Here is a 23,846-nt window from a genome sequence, read left to right on the forward strand (position 1 = left end):
CTGAATTTGAATGTTGGCCTGCCTTGCTAGGTTGGGGAAGTTCTCCTGGATAATATCCTGCAGAGTGTTTTCCAACTTGGTTCCATTCTCCCCATGACTTTCAGGTACACCAATCAGATGTAGATTTGGTCTTTTCACATAGTCCCATATTTCTTGGAGGCTTTGTTCATTTCTTTTTACTCTTTTTCTCCAACCTTGTCTTCTCACTTTATTTCATTAATTTGATCTTCAATCACTGATACCCTTTCTTCCAGTTGATCGAATCAGTTACTGAAACTTGTGCATTTGTCACGTAGTTCTCGTGCCATGGTTTTCAGCTCTATCAGGTCATTTAAGGACTTCTCTACATTGGTTATTCTAGTTAGCCACTCATCTAATCTTTTTTCAAGGTTTTCAGCTTCTTTGCGATGGGTTTGAACTTCCTCCTTTAGTTCAGAGAAGTTTGATCGTCTGAAGCCTTCTTATCCGAACTTGTCAAAGTCATTCTCTATCCAGTTTTGTTCCGGTGCTGGCGAGGAGCTGTGTTCCTTTGGTGGGGGAGAGGTGCTCTGATTTTTAGAATTTTCAGCTCTTCTGCTCTGTTTTTTCTCCATCTTTGTAGTTTTATCTACCTTTGGTCTTTGATGATGGTAATGGGTCTTTGATGATGGTACAGATGGGGTTTTGGTGTGGATGTCCTTTCTTTTTGTTAATTTTCCTTCTAACAGTCAGACCCTCAGCTGCACATCTGTTGGAGTTTGCTGGGGGTCCACTCCAGATGCTATTTACCTGGGTATCAGCAGTGGAGGCTACAGAACAGTGAATACTGCTGAACAGCAAATGTTGCTGCCTGATCATTCCTCTGGAATTTTCGTCTCAGAGGGGTCCCTGGCCGTGCGTGGTGTCAGTCTGCCACTACTGGGGTGCCTCCCAGTTTGGTTATTTGGGGGTCAGGGACCCACTTGAGGAGGCAGTCTGTCTGTTCTCAGATCTCAAACTCCATGCTGGGAGAACCACTAGTCTCTTCAAAGCTGTCAGACAGGGACATTTAAATCTGCAGAGGTTTCTGCTGCCTTTTGTTTAGCTATGCCCTGTCCCCAGAGGTGAAGTCTACAGAGGCAGGCAGGCCTCCTTGAGCTGTGGTGGGCTTCACCAGTTTGAGCTTCCTGGCTGCTTTGTTGACCTACTTGAGCCTCAGCAATGACAGGCACCCCTCCCCCAGCCTAGCTGCTGCCTTGCAGTTAGATATCAGACTGCTGTGCTAGCAATGAGGGAGGCTTCATGGGCGTTGGACCCTCTGAGCCAGGTGCGGGATATAATCTCCTGGTGTGCCATTTGCTAAGACCCTTGGAAAAGCGCAGTATTAGGGTGGGAGTGACCTGATTTTTCAGGTACTGCGTGTCACGGTTTCCCTTAGCTAGGAAAGGAAATTCCCTTATCCCTTGTGCTTCCTGGGTGAGGTGATGCCTCGCCCTGTCCTGCACCCACTCTCTGACATGCCCCAGTGAGATTAACCTGGTACCTCAGTTGGAAATGCAGAAATCATCCGTCTTCTGTGTCGCTCATGCTGGGAGCTGTAGCCTGGAGCACTTCCTATTCGGCTGTCTTTCAACCCTTCCTTGGGACTTTTTTTTCCTGTTGCTGCTTTGAAGTCTGCTTTTCTGATATAGGAATAGTTACCCCTGCACACTCTTGGTTTCCATTTGTGTGGAATACCTGTATACCTTTTCTCGCCCTTTTTCCTTGAGTTTGTGTGAGTCTTTCTGTTTTAGATGTGTCTCTTAAGACAGCAGTTATTTGGATTGTGATTTTTTTATATTTATACACTCTGCCATTAAGTGGGTGGTTTAGGCCATTTATGTTCAACATGAATATTGAGATGTGAGATACTGTTATCTTCATCATGTTAGTTGTTAACTAGGTAGCTTTTTCGTTCTATTATTGTTTAATAGGCCCTGTCACTTTTAAGCTTTAAACAAATTCAATTTTGTTGCATATCAGACTTCTGTTTCAAAGTTTAGAACTCCTTTTAGCATTTCTTGTAGTCTGGTTTAGTAGTGAAAAATTCCCTAAGCATTTGTTTGAAAATGTCTTTATTTGCCTTCATTTATGGAACTTTATTTTGCAGATACAAAATTTTTGACTGACAGTTGTTCTGTTTAAGGAGGTCGAAGATAGAACCCCAATCTCTTCTGGCTTGTAAGGGTTCTGCTGAGAAGTCTGCTGTTGGTCTATTAGGTTTTCCTTTATTTATTATTTTTTTTTCTTACTGTTTTTAGAATTTTTTTCTTCATCTCAACTTTAGATAGCCTGATGACTATGTGCTGTGCCTTGCTGAAGATCTTTTGGTAATTTATTTCCCAGGAGTTCTTTGAGTTTCTTGGATTTGGATATCTAGATTTGCAGCCAGGCCAGGGAAATTTGTCTCAATTACTCTTTCAAATAAGTTTTCCAGACTCATTATTTTCTGTTCTCTGTCAGGAACACAGTTATTCTTGGGTTTGGCTGTTTTACATAATCCCATATTTCTTGGAGACTGTTTATTTCTTTTGAGTTTTTAAAAAAATTTTTGTCCAATTGGGTAAATTCAAAAGTCTTGTCTTTCAAGCTCTGAAGTTGTTTATCCTACTTGTTTCATTCTTTTGTTAATTCTTTCCATGACATTTTGTAATTCCCTCAATGTGTTTTTTATTTCCAGGTGTTCTGATTGTTTTTTCTTGATGGTATCTATCTCTCAAGAAAATGTTTCATTCATATACTGAAATGCTTTTTAAATTTCTTTATGATGGCTTTCACCTTTCTCTGATCAAGAAGCTTAATAATCAACCTTCTGACTTCCTTACCTGCTATGTCAAAATTGTATCTTGCTTTGAGTCCATTGTTGGAGAGCTAATGTGATCTTCTAGGGGTGTTATAGCACCCTGTTTTGTGATATTACCCATGGCTCCTGCACTCACCACCCTCTTTTTACTCTCTCCTGCCCCGACCCTGGCCAAGGGAATTCGTTCCCGTCTGAGGTTATATTGTGAAAATTCACTGGGAGCTTCTTTCAACCTGCAATCACCATGTGAACTTTTTGACTTTTCTCTGCGTTGCATGTGAGGAACAGTAAGGAATGACTGCCCTCCATCCACACTGGGATTTAGGAATTTGGGAGTGCATGTAGTGGTCTTCCAACTGCTTCTCCTATTATTACCTTCCATGACCCTCAAGTTGGTTCCTGCTTTGGGTGGGTTTAGAGTCTTCCCCTGTGGTCTGGACTTTCAGAGTCTGGTTGGGATGTGTATCCCCGAGGCAAATTCTCCTCCTCTCACACCCTGGGGACTAGCAACCCTTTGCTTGACTTACAGTGGAGACTGCAGCCTGCTGCTTCTTTCAAAGGGTCTGTAGATTTTTTTCAGTTTTCCTGTTCAGTTACTGCATTGCTTCTTGGAAAAAAAGTTCACACTGTAAATCTATTTTGTACTTCCAATTGGGAGAGGTATGCTAGCAGTGCCTCTAATCTGCCATCTTGGAAAGACAAACAACAGCAGCAACAACAACAACAAAACAACTAAGCAGCATCATTTCTTGAAAAGACTATTCTTTCTAACTGGGCACAGTGGCTTATGTCTGTAATTCCAGCACTTTGAGAGGTCGATATGGGAGGATCACTTGAGGTCAGGAGTTCAAGACCAGCCTGGGCAACATAGCGAGACCCTGTCTCTAATTAAAAAAAAAAAAAAATGGTTGGGAAAAGACATTTATTTTCTCCATTGAATTGCCTTTTCTTCTTTGTTAAAGATCAATTGTCTGTATTCATGGAAACCTATCTGGACTTTCTGTTTTGTTCTGTTTATTTGTTTATTACTTCACCAATACCACATTCTTTTGATTATTGTAGCTTTATAGTAAGTCTTGAAGTTGGATAGTGTCAATTATTTAACTTTGTTTTTCTTCAGTATTGTGTTAGCTATCTGGGTTTTGTGGCTCTTATATAAATTTTAGAATCAGTTTGTTGATATTGACAAAATAAATGGCTGAGATTTTGTTCAGGATCACCTTGAATCAATAGATCATGTAGGGAATAATTAATATTTTAATAGTATTGAGTCCGTGAACACAAAAATCTCTCCATGTATTTAAATCTTCTTTGATTTCTTTTAACAGAATTTTTAGTTTTCCTTAGAAATTTTGGACATATTTTGTTAGATTTATTCCTAAGTACTTCTAGTTTGGATGCTAATGTAAATGGTAATGCGTTTTTAATGTGAAATTCCAATTGTTCATTGCTAGTATATAAGAAAGCAATTGACTTAATTTACATATTAGTCACGTATCCTGAAACGTTACTGTAATCCTTTATTAATTCTGTGCATTTTAAAATAGCTTCTTTGGGGTTTTCTACACAGACAATCAGGCCATCTGTGAACAAACAGTTTTATTTTTTCCTTCTCACTGTATATCTCCCATTTACTTTTCTAATCTTATTACATTAGCTAGGACTTCCAAAACCATGTTCCTGCTTTGTTCCTGATCTTAATGAGAAACCATGTAGTTTTTCACCATTATGTATAATGTTAGTTGTATGTTTCTTGTAGACTTTTTAATTAAGTTGAGGAAATCCACCTCTATTGCTAGCGTGCTGAGAATTTTTAATCATAAATGGGTGTTAGTTTTTGTCACATGCTTTTTAAAATCTACTGATAGAATTGTATTATTTTTCTTTCGTATCATGTTGATGTGATGGATTTTACATTATTTGAAATTCAAATGAGGAACCAACTTTGTACACGTGGAATAAATCTAATTTTGCCATAGTGTATAACTCTTTTTATATGTCTGTGGATTTAATTTGCTAAAATTTATTGAGAATTCTTGCATCTATGTGTTCATGAGAGATATTGGTCTGTAGTTTTCCTTACTTGTGATATTTTTTATCAGTATTAACCAGAGCAGTAATGGCCTCATAGAATGATTTAGGAAGTATTCACTGTGCTTCCATTTTCTGGAGGAGATTGTACAGAATTTGTTTCATCGTTTTCCTTAGGGGTTTGATAGAATTCCTTAGTGGAACTGTCTGTGTTTGGTGCTTTCTGTTTGTAAAATTACTCATTATTGATTCAATTTCTTTAAAAGATATGTGTAGGACCAGATTATCCATGAATTTCTACTCTCACCATAGTTCTGTCTGAGACTTTTGTGCTAACGAATCTTTTTATTTATTTAAAGGTAATATGGTCTATTTTTTTTTCAAAATATTTTTATTTTTTAATTTTTGTGACTACATAGTAGGTGTATATACTTATGGAGTTCCTGAAATGTTTTGATACAGACATGCAATGTGAAATAATCACATCATGGAGAATGGGGTATCCATCTCCTCAAGTACTTAGGGGATGGTCTCTTTGGTGATGAGAGACTATATGGAAAAAGTGGTCCACTTTTCCACATTGTATCAACTAGCATGTTGAATGATTCATCCCCAGTTGAGCCAACAGACAATTTCAGCCATATGAATGGCTGTGGTAGAGACTAACACAATTGCTTAACTGAGTCCATCCTACAGCATAAATATATAAAATAATTATTTTAAGCTATTAAGTTTTGGGATGTTTTGTTAGGCAGTAGTGAAAACTGATACTCCCTTTTTATGAGCAAAAAATATTCCTCTTATGTTGAGACATCTCTTATGTTGAAACATTTCTTTCACTTCCTTGTTTTAACTGAAACCTAGATCTTCTCTTCAGTATTCTGAAATGGACAGAAACTGTTATTATGCTGTATAAAACACAGGGACAGGACACAGTAAGTGTATTCTTTGATGCCCGTTCCCATTTCTAGACCATTACTTATCCTTCCTCCTGCTTGATATCCTCTGTATTCTTTTTACTTTCATGCTATTGGACTGTCACCTACTCATTCTTTTTGTCATTATCGTTTATTGACATCCGTATCAAACTCCCTAATTAATGGATACTTGTAGAAACCTCCCCACTTTCTTCCTTTTTATCCCTAGCGCTTCTACCATTCCTTTTGATTTAACCATATTTGTGAATAATTAAATAATTCAATGCCTTGGCAACTCTGTTCCTTAATCTCTACTCACGCTCAGTAAACTTTTCCTACTTTCAATTGCAGTTGCCTTTTGTCATGATCATATTCTAAATCTTATATTCAGTCTTTTTGCTGTATTATACTCCTCTACCCAACCTCTAAGTGTCAGAATAACTTAGGGAATTGCCCTGGGTCCTTTTTCTATCCATATTCTCCCACAAGTTGATCTTATTAATTCTTATTTATTATTTAAATATTGTGCTGGATGCATACACTCTACTCAGATCTAGTGCCTGAGTTGCAGCCATATATTCACCTGCCTATTGACGTTTCCACTTGCACATCTTGCAAATATCTCAAATTTGCTTTTTCCAAAATAGAACTCTTCTTTTTCCCTTTAAGTTTATCTCTCCAACCAATAAATCTGTGTCTACCCAGTCGCACAAGGCAGACACTAGACTGTTTTTGATTGCTCCATTCCCTTCACATGTATACAATCTTTCCCTAAGTACAATACAGTCTTCTTTTAGAATATATTTTCAGTCCATTTCTACCCAATTATTTACATTTATACTTCACCATACAAGTTCAGAGCAATAACATATACCTGTACTCTTCTGACAGTCATCTGATGGTCCTTCTGCTTCAACTTTTATACACCTGTAGTTTATTCTATGCAGAGAAGCCAGAGAATTCTTGAAATTTTTAATGAAATCACACCATGCCTCTGCTTTAAAACTCTCCAATGGCTTCACATTGAACTTATAATAGATGTTGTAGTCTTTAATGTGGCTTAAAAGAACCTCCACAATCCGGCCCCTGACTGCCTCTCTGACCTATCCAACATGATCCCACTTACTGACTGTATTCTGGTCACAGTAGCCTTCTTTTTGTTCATGAAAAATGCCAAGTTTTTGCCTGTTTTAGAACATTTGTACTAACAACCCTCATTGCATGTATGCAATCATCAGCCAGAATCCTCTACCCTAAATCTTAACATGACTTCTTAAACCACCCAATTTCAGGTATTTTTTCCCTCTTATTCTGCATTTTAGCCCTCTTTTTCATATCCCTCACAACTTTACAACAATTTTAATTGAACATTCTAACAATGCTTCCTTGTTTCTGTGTGTTCCATTCACTATAATGTCAACTCCATAAGGGCAGGCACTATGCCTCTCTTTTTAATACTTCATCTTTGGTACTTAGCACGGAGCTTCATGTATTATAGGTGCTCAGTTAGTATATATTGAATTTATGGAGTGACTGCATTATTGACTGCATCAGGTGCTTCAGCATTACTTCCTAGATAGATCTCAGGATTATGGGGTCATAACAATTTAATCAACACAATCATCAATCATTACCAGATGGTACTGGAAGAGAAGTGGAATGATTTGGTTTATCTAAAAATATTAAATAAATGTTACATAGTATGTACCAGGGACTTTGCTGAATGTTGTACGTTCGGTGGTAAATACAAATAGTGAGATTTCTGACCTTTTGGAAAAGTCTAGAAAGCTTTGCCATGAGCATTTGGTGATTTTTATTTTTTATTTTTTATTTTTGTGCAGAGTAGTGTTTCAGTACAGGTTTATGAGAAGGAAAGTTGATTCCTTGAGTCTCCCTACACTTGTTCTTCCAATACAGACAGACATACAGACACAGACAAAGAGTTTACTCTTTCCCTCTACATTCTAGGGTGTACAGTGTGAGGAGAAGTGTATTTTTATACTTACAATAGTTCAGTGAATACCCTATAGATTTCTAAAGCCCAGGTACTGAGATACTGGAATTATAATTGGAAAGGTAACTGAACCATATTCTGAGAATATACAATTATAGGACCATGAAAAGGCTGTGAAAAGATAAATGATATCTGATGGTAAAGCTTTATTTTGAAGAAAGACAGAACTAAGTCTTTGGGTGGGGGAATTAAAAGGTCAGGGGAAGTATGTGCTCATGGAACTAAAAATGGTTTTTGTGATGAGTGTCTTTCATTTGCTTAAAAGAAGAATCAAATCAAGGATAAGAAATATAACTGGTAGAAAGGAGAAAAAGTAGCATTATTTGTAGGAAATGTAATTATACACCTACCAATCCATGAAAATAAACTGTAAAACTGAGAATAAGACATTTCAGTAAATTGATTCACTACAAAATATATCAACAGAGATCAGTATCTGTCCTGTATGTGAAAAATAGATAATAATTCTAGTGGGAATAATCGCATATTCACAAAAATGTCAAAAGCATAACAGGCCTATGAATAGACCAAACACAATAAATAAATGAAAAAAATGTGACAATACTTAACTAAGATACATTTAGAGAAAAAAAATGATTTGAGAAAAAGAAATTTGCCATGTTCTTTGGCAGGAAGACTTAGTATAATAAACAAATTGATTTATAAGATTTATAGAATTAACACAATCTCTAAAATTGTTCTAAGGTTAATCTTGAAGAAGAAACAGGGAAGGATACCTAAAGGAATTTTGAAAAATAAGTATATAGAGAGTCATTTATCTTACCACATAATATAACCGTTTATTAAATTACAATAATTAAAATGTGGCATGATAATGCCACAATCGACAGTTGAATAGACTATAATAAATGACCCAATGACCCTCTAACAGGGGGTCATTGTCATAATGTACAAGATTCCTGTCATAATAGACAAGAATTTAGCATAGGATAAAAGAAATATTATAAACTACTAGTAAGGTTAGTCGAGAGTGAAAATTTGGCCATGTATTTGGCCAAAAAGATAAATCTAGTGAGATCTTCACCTTTACCACATATTGCATTCAAACAGACTCCAAAAGAATCTAACATTTTAAAAATTAATTAAACGTAGGTTAGTTTAGAATGGATAGGAACTTTTTAGCATGAAATCCAAGAAAAAATTCTAAACAGAATGATTGATAGAGTGCACTATGTAAATATTACAAATATCTGAACATCAAAACAGCACAAATTAACTCAAAAGGCAAAAGACAAATTAGGAATATAACAGAGACAGATGAAGGGTTAATATCTATAATGTAGACAAAGCTCATACAATTTATGGAAAAAAACTGTAACACTCATAGAAAAGTAGGTAATAAATACAAATAGATAATTCACAGAAATTTTAAAAAATGACCAGTTAACATGGGAAATTACATTTCACCTCACTAGAAGTGTTGAAAAGATATAAATTGAAATAGGTGTCATTTTTTGACTTATCAAATTAGATTTTTTTGTCTCATATTAGTGCTCAGTGGTACTGAGGAGAGTAGTGAGAGTGTAAACTGAAAATATGTATGTATCAAGGTTTTCAAAAAGGTTTACATCACTTAACCTAGTGGTTATATATTCCACTTCTAAGAATATAGCCTAAGGAAATAATAAGAACTGGAGACAATGATTTATATACGGAGTCGTTCATAACAGCATTATTCAAACTACAAAAAATTACACTATTTAAATATTTGACAACAATGATTTAGTGAAATAAATTATGGTAGATCTATATTTTCTAGTTATGAAAATTACATTTTTCAAGTTTTTAATGGTGGGAAAAATGCCCTCAAGAGTATTATCTAAAAAATTTTAAAAGGTCAGAAAGCTATCGTTTAAAAGTGTAAATAAAACACTGGAAGGAAGTATACCAAAATGTTAACAACAGTTGTTTTTTGGAGTGGGTTTGCATCATTTTATTAGTCGATTGATTGAAAACTAATCAGAAAGCAAAGTGTTAATTAACTTTCACATAAATTGCCTCATATGATACTTCTAATAGTACAGTGAGATGGGTATTATTAAAATTATTATATGTATTCTAGATACAATGAAACAAGGATTGAGAGATTAAGTGACTTGTGCGAGACCTGTACCTGGTACATAGTAAGCACCCACTATGTACCTATTGAGTGAATGACTGAGTATGACCTTACTCCAAGTTGTCTGACTCAGGTCAAAACTATTTCTACAAGCATATCTGTAAGACTATTTCTGTTGTAGCTTAAACTTCTGAAGCAACTAATTGTAGTTTGGGCCTTCAACACTTGGCCACTTCTGGTCATGCTTTATGAGATGTGACAGTACTTGCATTCAACTAGAGCCAGAAATATTGAGTGCCATTATGCATCATCAATTTGATTTGGTGTTATGACAATAATGTTTTAGTGATTTAGAAAGTAATTACCTCAAGATCAGAGGCTGTGCCTTCTCTATGTCCAAGTCTGTACAAAGTTACTCAATTGGCCATGACACTGTCAATTTGGTAGCTTGGACTATCTTAGTGATTGCATGGCAGTCCATCAGACTGAATGTGTTTGATCCAGTTTGATTGTTAAAATGGACAAAACACTGAATTGACTGTGCCGTGGCACATTATTTTGGGGTCATAGGCAATGTCCTGTAAAGCATCTAACAGTACCTTGAACATTAGAACACTTAATAAATGTGACAATGATGGTAAAAGCAAAGTTAACCACAATGACAACATTTGTTTCTAAATGATCAATAATTCTACTTTGAAAATAAGAGAGCCTATAGGGCATTTTTCAAAGCTCTTTTATATGCATCTTCAGAAACCCCAGTTTGTAGTATAATTAAGTTCAACACTTAGTATTTTATTGTTTGGGGTTTTGATTTTTGGTTACTTTCTTCATTATCATGGAGACATACTATATTGGAATAATTTAATATTGTAACATGGTCCCTGTGGGGTTTTATTAAACTTCTCTTTATAATTTCTTATCATAATGGCATTTATAACACAGTAACTACGTATTTTTATTTAAATTATCATAAGACTTGTATGCATTATTCATGTCAAAGTCTCTACTGTCAAAATGCTTGTGCTTTTGAGAAAATAAATTACATTATTTTAATTTTTAAAAATTTTTAATTTTTGTGGTTACAAAGTGGGTGTTTATATTTATGGGATACATGACATGTTTTGATACAGGCATACAATGTGAAATAAGCACATCATGAAGAATGAGGTATCCATTCCCTCAAAAATTTATCCATTGAGTTGCAAACTGAATTATACTTTTTAAATTTTAAAATGTACAGTTAAGATATTGATTATAATCACCCTGTTGTGTTATCAAATAGTAGGTCTTATTCATTTGTTCTATTTTTTGTATCCATTAACCATCCCCACCTCCCCCGCTGTCCTCACTACTCTTGCCAGCTTTGGTAACCATGTTTCTCTTTTCTATGTCCATGAGTTTTATTGTTTTGATTTTTAGATCCCACAAAGAAGTGAGAACGTGATGTTTGTCTTTCTGTGCCTGGCTTGTTTCACTTAACATAATGATCTCCAGTTCTATCCATGTTGTTGCAAATAGCTGGATCATATTCCTTTTTATACCTGAATAGTTCTCCATTGTCTACATGTACGTTTTCTTTATCCATTCATTTGTTGATGGACACTTAGGTTACTTCCAATCTTAGCTATTGTAAACAGTGCTGTAACAAACAGGAGTGCAGATATCTCTTTGATATACTGATTTTCTTTCATTTGGAAACATACACAGCAGTGGGATTGTCTGTTTTTAGCTTTTTGAGGAACCTCCAAATTGTTCTTCATAGTGGCTGTACTAATTTATGTGCCCACAAGCAGCATACTAGGGTTTCCGTTTCTCCACATCCTTGCCAGCATTTGTTATTGCCTATCATTTGGATACAAGTCCTTTTAACTGTGGCAAGATATTTCATTGTAGTTTTGATTTGCATTTCTCTGATAATCAGTGATATTGAGCACCTTTTTATATGCCTATTTCTCATTTGTATTGTCTTCTTTTGAGAAATGTCTTTTCAAGTTACTTGCCTATTTTTATTAGATCGGATTATTAGATTTTTTTCCTATAGAGTTCTTTGAAATTATTTTATATTGTGATTATTAATCCCTTCTAAGATGGGTAATTTTAAAATATCTTCTCCCATTCTGTGGGTTGCCTCTTGACTTTGTTGATTGTCTCCTTTGCTGTGTAGAAGCTTTTGAAATTGATGTGATCCTATTTGTCCATTTTTGTTTTGGTTGCCTGTGCTAGTGGAGAATTGCTCAATAAATCTTTGCCCAAACCAATGTCCTGGGGAGTTTCCCTAATGTTTTCTTGTAGTCATTTCATAGTTTGAGGTCTTACATTTAAGTCTTTAATCCATTTTGATTTGATTTCTTTATATGGCAAGAGATAGGGGTCTAGTTTCATTCTTCTGCTTATGGATATCCAGTTTCCCAGCACCATTCATGGAAGAAACTGTTGTCTTACCCAGTGTATGTTCTCGGCATCTTTGTCAAAAATGAGTGCGCTTTAGGTGTATGGATTTTTTTCCGGGTTCTCTGTTCTGTTCCATTGGTGCAAGTGTCTGTTTTTATGCCAGTACCATGCTGTTTTCTTTGCCATAGCTCTGTAGTATAATTTAAAGTCATGTAATGCGATTCTTCCAGTTTTAATCTTTTGGCTTAGGGTAACTTTGGCTATTCTGGGTCTTTTGTGGTTCCACGTAAATTGTAGGACTGTTTTATTTTATTTCTGTGAAGAATTTCATTGGCATTTTGATAGGGATTGCATTGAATCCATAGATTGCTTTGGGAAGTATGGCCATTTGAACAATATTGATTCTTCCAATTCATGGGCATAAAATATTTTCCCATTTTTTTGGTGTCCTGTTCAATTTCTTTCATTAGTGTTTTGTAGTTTTCATTTTAGAGGTCTTTCACTTCTTTGGTTGATTTATTCTTAGATATTTAATTTTATCTGTGACTATTGTAAATGAGATTACTTTTTAATTTCTTTTTCAGATTGTTCACTCTTTGGCATATAGAAATGCTACTAAATTGTGTGTATTGATTTTGTATTCTGCAACTTCTCTGAATTTGTTTATCAGTTCTATCAGTTTTCTTGTGGAGCCTTTAGGATTTTCCAAATACAAAATCATATCTTCTGCAGACATGGATAATTTGACTTCTTCTTTTCTAATTTGGATGCACTTTCTCTTGTCTGATTACTCTAGCTAGGACTTCCAGTACTGTGTTGTATTACAGTGATAACAGTGGGCATCCTTGTCACCTTCCAGATATTAGAGGAAAGGATTTCAATTTTTCCCCATTTAGTGTGATACTAGCTGTGTGTCTGTCATATATGGCTTTTATTATGTTCAGGTATGTTCCTTCTATCCTCAGTTTTTTTAGAGATTTTATCAAGGAGGAATGTTGAATTTCGTGAAATCATTTTAAGCATCAGTTGAAATGATCATGTAGTTTTTATCCTTCATTCTTTGATATAATGTATTACATTGATGGATTTCTGTATGTTGAATCATACTTGCATCCCAGGGATAAATCCCACTTGGACATGATGAATGAACTTTCCAATGTATTGTTGAATTCAGTTTGCTAGTATTTTGTCAAGGATTTTTCCATCAGTATTCATCATAAATACTGGCCTGTAGTTTTTTTTTTTCTTTTTCTTTTTTTCTTTTTTTTTTTTTTTTTGATGCGTCTTTGTCTGCTTTTGGTAGTACGGTAATACTGGCCATGTATAATGAGTTTGGAAGTATTCCTTCCTCCATTATTTTTCTGAATACTTTGAGTAGGAGTGGTATTAGTTCTTCTTTAAATGTTTTGTAGAGTTCAGCAGTGAAGCCATTAGGTCCTAAACTTTTCTTTACTAAGAGGCTTTTTATTATGGCTTTGATGTCATTACCTGTTATTGGTCTGTTCAGGTTTGGATTTCTTCCTGGTTCAGTCCTGGTAGGTTGTGTGTGTTTAGGAATTTATCCATTTCTCCTCTATTTTTCCAATTAATCAGCATATAGTTGCTCATGGTAGCCACTAATGAACCTTGAATTTCTACAGTTTCATTTGTAATGTCTCCTTTCTCATTTCTGATTTTATTTATTTGGATCTTTTGTTTTTTTCTTAATCTGGCTAAATCTTTGTCAATATTAACTTTAAAAAAAAAAACCTGACTTTTTGCTTTATTGATCTTTTGTATTTTTTATTTAAATTTCCTTTCTGCTCTGATCTTTATTATTACTTTTTTCTTCTACTAATTTTGGGTTTGGCATTCTCTTTCTTTTCTACTTCTTTAAGATGTATCATTAGATTGTATATTTGAAATTTTTTCCTGTTTTTTGATGTCCCTTATACCTAAAAACTCCCCTCTTAGTGGTGCTTTTTCTGTTTCCCGTAGGTTTTGGTATGTTGTGTTTCCATTATCATTTGTCTCTAGAAATTTTGCAATTTTCTTCATAATTTCTTCATTGATCCACTGGTCGTTAACGAGCATATTGTTTAATTTCCATGTATTTGTATCGTTTCCAAAATTCCTCTTGTTACTGATCTCTAATTTTATTCCATTGTGGGCAGAGAAGGTGCTTGATATTGTTTCAATATTTTGAATATTTTAAGACGTGTTTTGTGACCTAGCATATGGTCTATCCTTGAGAATGATCCATGTGCTGAGGAAACGAATGTGCATTCTGCACCCACTGGATGAAATGTTTTGTAAACATGTATCAGTCCCATTTGGTGTGTAGTGCAGCCCATGTCTGATGTTTCTGTGTTGATTTTCTGTCTGGAAGATCTGTCCAGTGCTGAAACTAGAGTGTCAAAGTCTCCAGCTATTAGCGTATTGGGGCCAAACTCTCTGTTTAGCTCTAATATTTCCTTTTTATATCTGGGTGCTTCAGTGTTGAGTGGATATATATTACAATTTTTATGTCCTCTTACTGAACTGACCCCTTTATCATTATATAGTGACCTATTTTGTCTCCTCTTATACTTTTTGTCTTGAAACTTATTTTGTCTGATATAAATACAGCGACTTCTGCCTGTTTTTGCTTTCCATTGGCATGGACTATCTTTTTCTATTTCTTTATTTTCTGTCTATGTGGGTCTTTATAGGTGAAGTGTCTTTCTTGTAGGCAGTAGATCAATGGGTCTTGTTTTTTCATTTATTCAGCCAGTGTTATGTCTTTTGATTGGAGAATTTAGTTTTTTACATTGAAGACTATTATTGTTAATAAGGACTTACTCATGCCACTTTGTTATTTGTTTTCTGGTTGCTTTGTGGCCTTCTCTTCCTTTTTTCTTTTATTCCTTTCATTGTTTTAATGGAGATGATTTTCTCTGGTAATATAATTCAGTTTCTTTCTTTTTATTTTTGGGTATTGGTTGTATGTTATTTGGTTTGACGTTACTGCAAGTCTTGAAAATAATATCTTATAACCCATTATTTTAACTTGATAAAAACTTAACACTGTTTGCATAAACAAGCAAGTAAGCAAGGAAAAGAAAAAAAAAAAACTCTTCTTAACCTCATCTCCTTGCTTTTTACCATTTTGTTATACCTACTTGTATCTTATTGTTCTGACTGTGTCTTGAAAAGTTGTTGTATTCGTTATTTTTGACTGGCTTTTCCTTTAGTCATTCTACTTAGGATAAGAGTAATTTACATACTACAATTACAGTGTTATAATATTCTTTATTTTTCTCTGTACTTACTATTAGCAGTGAGTTTTGTTCCTTCAGGTGATTCTTTATTACTTATCAATGTACTTTTCTTTCTGACTGATGTACTTTCTTTAGCACTTCTTGTAGGACTGCCCTGGTATTATGAGATCCCTTAGCTTTTGTTTGTCTGGAAAAGTCTTTATTTCTCCTTCATGTCTGAAGGACATTTTTGCAAGACACACAATTCTAGGGTAAAAGTTTATTTGTTTTTTTCCTTTCGGCAGTTTAAATATGTCATGCCTCTTTCTCCTGGCCTGTAATGTTTGCACAGAAAAGCCTGCTGCCAGCTGTATTGAAACTCCATTGTGTGTCATTTATTTCTTTTCTCTTGCTGCTTTTAGAATCCTTTCTTTATTCTTGACCTTTGGGAGTTTGATTACTAAATGCTTTGAGATATCTTCTTGGTGTTCTATAACTTTTTTGTACTTGGATATTGATATCTTTCTCTGGGTTTGGAAAGGTCTCTGTTACTATGCTTTTGAATAAATTTTCTAACCCTATATCTTTCTCTACCTCTTCTTATAGGCCATTATCTCTTACATTTGCCCTTTTGAGTTTATTTTATAGATTCTGTAAATGTGTTTCATTGTTTCTCATTACTTTTTCTTTTGTCTTCTCTGTGTATTTTCAAATCGCCTGTCTCCAAGCTCACTAATTCTTTCTTCTGCTTGGTGCATTCTGCTACTAAAGGGCTATGACGCTTTCCTCAGTTCGCCAACTGCATTTTCCAGCTCAAAAATTTCTGCTTGATTCTTTTTAATTTTAATTATAAATTCTGAATTCCTTCTCTGTGTTGTCTTTGAAACTTTTTGTTTCCTTAACACATCTATTTTGAATTGTCTATCTGAAACTCACATATCTCTGTTTCTCCAGGATTCATCTCTGGTGGCTTATTTAGTTCATTGGATGAGGTCATGTTTTCCTGGATGGTGTTGATGCTAGTAGATATTCTTTGGTATCTGTGCATTGAAGAGTTAGGTATTTATTCTAGTCTTCACTGTCTGGGCTTATTTGTAGCCATCTTTCTTGGGAAGACTTTCCAGATAATTGAAAGAATTTGGAATTGTGATCTAAGCTGTTTCTGCTTTAGTGGGCACCCTAAGCCCAGTGCTATGGTTCTTGTGGCTCACAGAGGTACCACCTTCATGGTCTTGGACAAGATCCCGGAAAATTATCTGGATTACCTGGCAGAAACCTATGTTCTCTTCCCTTACTTTCTTCAAAGCATACAGAGTCTCTCCCTCTGTTCTAAACCTAAGGGTGGAATGGCACAACCACTCTTGAGTTCACCACCACTATGACTCTACTGGGTCAGACCTCAAGCTAGCACAGCACTGGGTCTTGCCCAAGGCCTTCAGTAATCACTCCCTGGCTACTGGCTATGTTTGCTCAAGGCCCTGGGACTCTACATTCAGCAGGTGGCAAAGCCAGCCAGGTCTGTTTCCTTCCCTTCAGGATGACAAGCTCCCCCCGGCCCTGGGTAGGTCCAGAAGTGCTGTCTGGGATTCAGGGTCTAAAGTCAAAACCTTAGAAGTCTACCTGGTGTTCTATTGTGTTGCAGCTGAACTGGCACTCAAACCACAATATACATTCCTTTCCACTCATCCCTCCTGCTTCCAAAAGCAGATATGCCTCATTTTGTTGCCTCTGCCACCCCTGGCCATGAAGTGTGCTGCCAGACTGCCAATGATATTTTCTTAAGGTTCAAGGTCTCTTAAGTCAGCTTGTGTTAAATGTTGCCTGGCCTGGGACTCACTCGTCAGGGCAGTGGACTCCTCTCTGGCCTAGAGCAGGTCCAGAAATACGGAATCAGGCACCCCACTTGGTGCTCTGTCTTCCTGTGGTGGTGTTGGTATCTAAGGTGCATGATAAAGTCCCCTTTACTTTTCTCTCTGCTTTTCTGATGCAAAAAGGAATTTTTCTCTGTAGCCCCCACAACTGGTAGGGTGCTGAGTCTCACCTGAATCCTCCATGTCTCAGAGGCTTACCAAGGTCCTCTATGTAGTACCTGGGTATTGCTGCTGGTTATTCAGGGCCCAGAGGCTCTCCAGTTAACAGGTGATGAATGCTGGCAGAATGCTGGGTCCTTCCTTTCAAGGCAATGTGTTCCTTTCTGGCCTAGGGTGTCTCTAGAAATGCTGTCTGGAAGCTAGGGTTTGGAATCAGGAACTCACGAGTCTGACAGGTGCCCTATCCTGCTGTGGCTGAGCTGGTATCTAAGAAACCAGACAAATTCCTCCCCACTCTCCCCTCTCCTCTTCTTAAGTGGAAGGAAGGGGCTTTTTTTGGAGCTGTAAGCTGTGAAGACTTGAGTTAGGGGATGAGTGATGCCAGAACTACATTGGCTGCCCCATCTGGTATTTCAGTATGTCACTTGCCTGCCTAATCCACTGTCCCTGGTCCTAGTTTATCCCTGGGACTCACCTAAGAGTTACAATACTTAAGGCCTACATTGCCTGTCAAATTTACTTAGACTGAGAGCGCTTTGGCCCTCAGTGGCAAGATTTGCATGCTCTCAAGTTCTGCCGACTGGAATCAGGGATTTCCTTCTGGCTAGGGCTGACTTAAGTGCTCCTTCTGTGGATGGGCATCAGCTGAGTTTGGTCTGGTTTTCCTTTCTGCTGTAACAGAACAGCATGGAGTTTGATGCCTCACAGTTGCTGTGTTCTTTCTTCTCTAGCACCCAAAGATACTCTCCACACTATGTCTCCCCTACCTGTGGTAGGGGAGGGGTGGCGTCGGTGATTCAGGACTGTTTTTTCTATCTCTTCAGTGCCTTTCAGTGATATGAAGTTAACACCAGATACAGTAAGTGCTCACCTAATATTTAGTTCTTATGGAGGTGTTTTTTCTCTGTAGATAGTTGATAAATTGGTTACCTTTTGGAGGGGATGGTGGGTGCAGCTTTCTGTTTTCTAGAAAGGTTTTTACTTTCATTTAAAAAGGAATGTTGCAGTGAGGAAAGCAGTGTGTCAATATTTTAGCATAATGCCAGGAAACACCTATCACAACAGTCATGATGCTCCCATCCAGGATGTTATAGGCTGAATTGTGTCCTTCCTACCCCAAATTCATGTTAAAGTCTTAACCCCCATTGTGACTGTATTTGGAGACAGGGCCATTAAGGAGGTAACTGAGCTTAAATGAGATTATAAGAGTGATGCCTTGATCCAATAGGGCTGGTATTCTTATAAGAAGGGGAAGAAACACCAGAGATTGGGGATCTCTCTCTCTCTCTCTCTCTCTCTCTCTCTCTCTCTGTACACACAAATGAAAACAACGTGAAGACAGCCATCTGAAAGCCAGAAAGAGCAAGATCTCACTAGAAAGTAACACTACGGAATTTCGATCTTGGATTTCCAGCCTCCAGAACTGAGAGAAAATAAAGTTTGTTGTATAAACCACTTAGTCTGTGGTATCTTGTTATGGTGGCCCGAGCTGACTAATATATAGGACATTTTGTGGACAAAATCACTCTCCCCAGCTGCCTGCTAACTTCAAAGCTTTAACTAGTTCAAACTAAGAATCACATTCCTTAAAGATGGGTGGAAGCATGCCAGAACAGGTGTCCAGAAATGCTCTTCAAGACAGCCATAAAATACAACACTTTTGCTATTGATCCTAGTAAAGAAGAAAAGAAGGAAGTTATATAGCTATGCAGAAAAACTTACAATGAGCTTCTATTTTAAAAAATATTTTTCTAAATTGGAGGAAATGCTCATATATAAGGACAGATACAAAAGAGTGACACCAAATGGTTAAAGAATATTAAACATAGAAAATACTATTTTTTGTTTGGGTTGTACTTGGAGCTGGGGTTGATATTGTCAAGCACAGGTACAGCCATTTTGGCTTACAGAAATGATTCTAGAGACTATTCTGATGATTCAGTATCAGTGCCATACTTGTTGATTTTTAAAACTAGAATCCGTGCTTAAAGTAAGAGTGAAAGATAAGGATTCACTGAATTGCCATGTAGGTAATTTGACACAGAAAACTGACTGGGTCCATTCCTTTTTGGCTTTGACTTGTCTGTCAAAATAAGTTTTTACAGATTTGTAAAAAGTAGAAGGAAACTTGCTATGAGAGAAATGATGCTCTGGAAAGAAGAAAGAGGCTTTAACCTTTTTAAGAGCTTTGGTGTTTAAGAGCTCTGGTTACTCTGTTAATCTAGCCTTCAAGTTCAAAGTTATGCTGATATTGAGAATATCCATGATAATACTCCAACAGATTGAAAGAACAGGTCCAGAATAGGAGATTCAAAATGGTTATAAACAGCAGAAGTATTGTTTGTTGTAGTAAATGTAGAGCTTACTATGATGATTCTTTTAAAAGAGGGCAACATTTGTTAAAATAATTAAGTTATTCCACAATGTTTGCTGATAAAGAAATAATATTCCATGCCTAAGCTAAAGCGTTTTAAGTCATTCACTCAACATTTATTGTGTGATACTATGTGTAAGGCATTGGGATAAGTACTTCTGATGAAAATTAAGACCCAATACCTATCCTGAAGGAGTTTAGATTTAGTATAGTGATGATTAAAGAATGTCAATGATTTGCTAGGTACTGAACAAAGTAGCTAGTGCATGCTGAAATGGCATGCTCAAATACTGTTTTCTTTCTGGATTAATAGCAGAGACTTGGAACCAACCCAAATGTCCATCAATGATAGACTGCATTAAGAAAATGTGGCACATATACACCATGGAATACTATGCAGCCATAAAAAAAGGATGAGTTCATGTCCTTTGTAGGGACGTGGATGAAGCTGGAAACCATCATTCTCAGCAAACTATTGCAAGGACAAACAAACCAAACACCACATGTTCTCACTTATAGGTGGGAATTGAACAATGAGAACACTGGGACACAGGAAGGGGATCATCACACACCAGGGCCTGTTGTGAGGTGTTGGGAGGAGGGAGGGATAGCATTAGGAGATATACCTAATGTAAATGATGAGTTAATGGGTACAGCACACCAACATGGCACATGTATACATATGTAACAAACCTGCACGTTGTGCACATGTACCCTAGAACTTAAAGTATAATAAAAAAAAATTTAGGGATACAAAGCTAAACTGCTCTTTGTTTTAGAGGTCAGGAAAAGAAACTCTAATCCAGCATTATTCAAGAGATATAAGCCATAAATGCAATTACATATGTGTAATTTTAAATATTCTAGCAGTCACATTAAATAAAATAAAAACAAACTGGGTACATTCATTTAAATAATATATTTGTTTGTCACAATATCCAGAATATTATAATTTCAACATATAATTGATATCAATTATTAATGAGATATTTCGTGTTCTTTTTTCTTGTACTATCTTCGAAATCCTATGTGTACTTTACACTTACCCAACACCTGTATTTCCACTAGCCACATTTCAAGTGCATACCATCCATATATATTAATAGCTAGTGGCTACTATATTGGATAGCACAGGTCTAGTTCATGCTCATTCTGAACTGCTTTGTGCTTTTGAATCTATTGTATTCTTTCTGAAGCTTGTCTTTTAGATGACTCCAAAGATGAACTTTTTCTCAGATGTCAGTTTGAGCTTGTTAGTTCAAGTGGATAAGGTCTACTGATTTAATCCCAGTAAGGCTTCCTAAAAAAAAAAAAAAAAAAAAAAAAAAAAATCTGTTCCAGTCCCTTACTATCTCTCTAACTCCCCAAGAGTCATTTTTTAAATGCCCTTTTATGCCCCACTGGACATACTTCTATTATACCATTCATAAAGCTTTAGGGAATTTATTGAGAAAATATATGTCCCTCTAAAATATGGCATAACAAGGCACAAAGTTTTTAGTCAAACTGACCTGGGTTGTGATTCCAGATCTGTCACTTGACAAATTTCTTAACATCTCTTAACTCTGTTCATATTTAAAATGAAGATATAGGCTGGGCACGGTAGCTCGTACCTGTAATCCCAACACTTTGGGAGGTGGAAGCAGGTGGATCACTTGAGGTCAGGAATTCGAGAGTTAGCCGGGCGTGGTGGCATGTGCCTGTAATCCCAGCTACTCGGGAGGCTGAGGCAGGAGAATCACTTGAACCAGAAAGGTGGAGTTTGCAGTGAGCCTAACGTGCCATTGCACTCCTGCCCGGGCGACAGAGCGAGACTCTCTCAAAAAAGGAAGATAGTAATAATCTCTACCTTACAGTGTTTCTATAAGAGAGAGAGATATATATGTATATACATATACATATGTAAATTCATATAAAACACTTAGTACACTAACTCTCACTAGCTAGCATTCCATAAATAGTATTTTCCATTATTATTAATTTTATTAATAAAATGATACTATTATTATTATTGTATTCTTTATGCCTAGCATAGCAGGCTTTCAATATATTTTATTGAATTAATTAGTCTAAGGCTCACTAAATAAGATATGTATAAATTTTTTCAAGCTTTTAAATTTTCACAAAGTGGAAACCTTAGAATTACTGTTGTTAAGCAATTAAATTGAACGATCTTGGCTCAAAATCTAGAAAATTAGGCATAGATTCTATTATTTCTCTAACACATTAAGAAACAATTTTAGACTTACTTCTCCAGAGAAAATGACTAAAACTTCCAAAATTCTGTGATCTTGTCATGGCTTTGGTGTGTATTCAGGACCATTTATAGTTCTTGATCTTTTCCTGTTGTCTAATGGAAATAAAGAAGGTTCTCTGATAACCTGCTATGAAACACCTGGTCAAAGCAAAAAGCCTGAGAATGGAAAATGAAAAAATCAATTGTTCAACTTTACAAAGAGTGTTCTTATTTCTTAGAAATAAAGTCTTGTTGGAGAATAGAGTTTGGAATCAAAGGAGGCGAAGACCTTGTTAAAAACAGACACAAGTACTCAATACCTGCTTACACCTTTATTCAAAGATGTGCGCACAAACACACTCACACACACACTCACATTCACACACAGGCTGACAACTCCTGCTGGAATTACTTAATGTTTTCAACAGTCATCAAGCAATGTGGCAGAGACTCAGAATATTCCAATGCTTTAGTACTTTGAACTTCCAGGTTGAGTCACTGAAGTAAACTATTTTATTTCACCCTCATTACTTTGGCTGTCTCCTCAACAATCTCTACAGTAGCAAACATGAAACTGTTATTAGCACAGGAAATGGCATGGTATTAGGTAGATAGAAGCCCCTCTCTAAGAATTGCTTATTCAAATAAGCTTACTCTGGGAATAGGCAATTAAAAATTGAAAAAGGCTTGCAATCATACTGGTTTTTCCCAAACAGAAAAATGCAAATGTTTCAATTTTGCAGATTAAAAAGGATACCCTTAAGGACAAATACTGGAATTTTCTTCAACCAGAGCTACATTTTCAATTAAACTTTATATTTTGAGATAATTGTCAGAGCTGCATTCTGGCTTCTGACTTATGTTCCCTTATTACATTGTATAGCCCTAAAGAATATGGGTGGAATTCCCAAGTGAAGGGCTAACCCATTGTGGATTAGATAGACTGAGGAAAATGAGTCTCCTTGCCATATTTGATAAGAGGCAGTATTCAGTAATGTTTGTAAGCCCTAGCTTTAGGGTCAGATAGATCTGAATTTGAATGCTGGCTATGCCACTTCCTTGCTCTGTGACCACAAATTATTCACTGATAACCTGAACATGATAGTACATACCTTATAAAGTTCTTGTGATTACTTAATATGCAAATTACTAATATTATTATTGCCATTATTGTCATTACTATTATCATTCTATATAGATGAGCTCTGTCCCTAATAATTAAGTAACATGTTATAATAAATTATAGCTTTAGGCACTTAATGAAACCCTGGATGCTGTTCAAAAGGAGCCCAGCATGATAAAAACAAATGTACTGAATGTTGAAATTAGTGGCTCTGGAAGAAGGGAAGTTCTTTATACTAGTCTTGCAACTTTTCTATCAGTTTGTAATTTAATCAAAAAGTTACAAAAGTACCTAAACATACAATGTCTTTGAATTCCTGCAGAGTGTTTGTCACTAGACAGTAACCCAGAAACCATGGAGACCCTGAGAGGTTATAATTTATTTTGTTATAGTCTGAGTATAGCACCTCTGTTGGATTTTATGCTTGTTGGTATGTTTGTCTTATTGTGATGATTTACCTAATACTGAGAGAGGGGGAATTATCCAAACATTTAAGATGTATTAATTTTGAGCAAGTTTGCATCAGCACTCAGGATGGGAATGATGATATCAGCTGGAAGACCTCTCTGCAGTAAGTGGTCTCTCTGAAGTCTGGGAATCTTTTGTTCCTTGGGAACTGTCTAGATTTT

Source organism: Mandrillus leucophaeus, unplaced genomic scaffold (assembly GCF_000951045.1).
Source record: "Mandrillus leucophaeus isolate KB7577 unplaced genomic scaffold, Mleu.le_1.0 Scaffold311, whole genome shotgun sequence".
NCBI lineage: Eukaryota > Metazoa > Chordata > Mammalia > Primates > Cercopithecidae > Mandrillus > Mandrillus leucophaeus.